This window comes from Belonocnema kinseyi, chromosome 8 (genome assembly GCF_010883055.1).
Source record: "Belonocnema kinseyi isolate 2016_QV_RU_SX_M_011 chromosome 8, B_treatae_v1, whole genome shotgun sequence".
Classification (NCBI taxonomy): domain Eukaryota; kingdom Metazoa; phylum Arthropoda; class Insecta; order Hymenoptera; family Cynipidae; genus Belonocnema; species Belonocnema kinseyi.
This window is the reverse complement of record NC_046664.1, coordinates 113,816,534-113,818,655: the sequence shown is the minus strand read 5'-3', so window position 1 is coordinate 113,818,655 and position 2,122 is coordinate 113,816,534.

The window sequence follows — 2,122 nt, the reverse complement described above, 5'->3', positions numbered from 1 at the left end:
AGAATTGTATCCGAAATAAATCTAGACAAGATAATTTAGGCTAGAGTTGTTATTCCATTTTTTTTTATGGTATGGTTTCATCAAAAAGATATCTCGAAAAAATTTAATTTGCCTGAATTTTAATTAATGAAATATTTAGGGATTTTTTTGTATTTTAGAAAATGTTTTTCAAAAACTCATCCTAAAATTTGGTTTATTCAACCAATAAAACAAACTAGAGACTTGTTAGTTATGGAATTGTATCAGAAATAAATTTAGATAAGATATTTTAGGCTAGAATTGTTATTCCAATTTTTTTAAACTTATTCTATTTTCGAAAAATGCTATATCTGGATCTGATTTCCAAACAGGCATTCAATCAGCCTCGAAAATTAATTCTAATTAATTTTGATGGCCTAGTTTTACCAGAAAGATATCTCAAAGAAATTTAACTTGCCTGAATCTTAATTAATAAATTATTCAGGGATTTTTTTGTATTTTAGAAAATGTTTTCTCTGGACCTCATCCTAAAATTTAGTTTAGTCAACCAATAAAATAAATAAGAGACTCGTTTGTGATAGAATTGTATCAGAATTAAATCTAGACAAGATAATTTAGGCTAGAGTTGTCATTCCATTTTTTTTAGAAATTATTCTATTTTCGAAATTCCTATCTCTGGATCTGATTTCCAAACGGGCATTCAATCAGCCTCGAAAATTAATTCTAATTAATTTTAATGGTATAGTTTTATCAAAAAGATATCTCGAAGAAATTTAATTTGCCTGAATTTAAAGTAATGAAATATTTAGGGATTCTGAAATAAAATTTACGGAATTGGTGTCTTCATTTCTAACGGCATAATTTGAGCTTAAACGATAACTCAATGAAATACACTAAAATAACATTTCGAGTAAATTTCAATTACACTAAAAGATTTGTATTTTCTGATAAGATACCAATAATGTATGAATTTAATATTTAGAAATGATAAAATACATAATTATAGCAAAACTTATGAAAAAATTGGAATACAAATTCTGGCACAAAATATCGCTTCTGCATTTATTTCTGCTACAATAACAAGTCTCTAATTTATTTTATTGGTGGGTCCAACCAAATTTTAGGATGAGGTCCAGAGAAAACATTTTCTAAAATACAAAAAAATCCCTAAATATATTATTAATTAAAATTCTGACAAGTTAAATTTCTTCGAGACATCTTTTCGGTACACCTACACCATCAAAATGAATAAGAATTAATTTTCGTGGCTAACTAAATGCCAGTTTGGAAATAAGATCCAGAGATAGCAATTTCGAAAATAGAATAATTTCTAAAAAAAAATGGAATAACAATTCTGGCCTAAAATATCTTGTCTAGATTTATTTCTGATACAATTCGATCACCAACGAGTCTCTAATTTATTTTGTTGGTTGATCAAACCAAATTTTAGGATGAGATCCAGAGAAAACATTGTCTAAAATACAAAAAAAATTTCTGAATATTTTATTAATTAAAATTCAGACAAGTTAAATTTCTTCGATACATCTTTTCGGTACACCTATACCATCAAAATGAAATAGAATTAATTTTCGAGGATAACTAAATGCCAGTTTGGAAATAAGATCCAGAGATAGCAATTTCGAAAATAGAATAATTTCTAAAAAATGGAATAACAATTTTAGCCTAAAATATCTTGTCTAGATTTATTTCTGATACAATTCGATCACCAACGAGTCTCTAATTTATTTTGTTGTTTGATCAAACATAATTTTAGGATGAGATCTAGAGAAAACATTTTGTAAAATACAAAAAAATCCCTAAATATTTTATTAATTAAAATTCAGACAAGACAAATTACCTCGAGATATTTTTTTGATACACCAATACCATCAGATTGAATTATAATTAATTTTAGGCTGCTCAATCCCTAGTCTTGGGATAAGGTCTAGAGGTAATGATTTTTCAATGATTTTCATTGAAATGAACCAGCTGGAATGCACAAAATCCATCTGAATTTCCTGATGTGTACTCGTATTTCATGTATGATCGATCTGTGAAAAAAAACAATGGAAATCAGTTATTAATTTCAGGAATAAAGTGTTACTTATTAAAATCATTAATAAGTCATGTTTGTTAAATTATT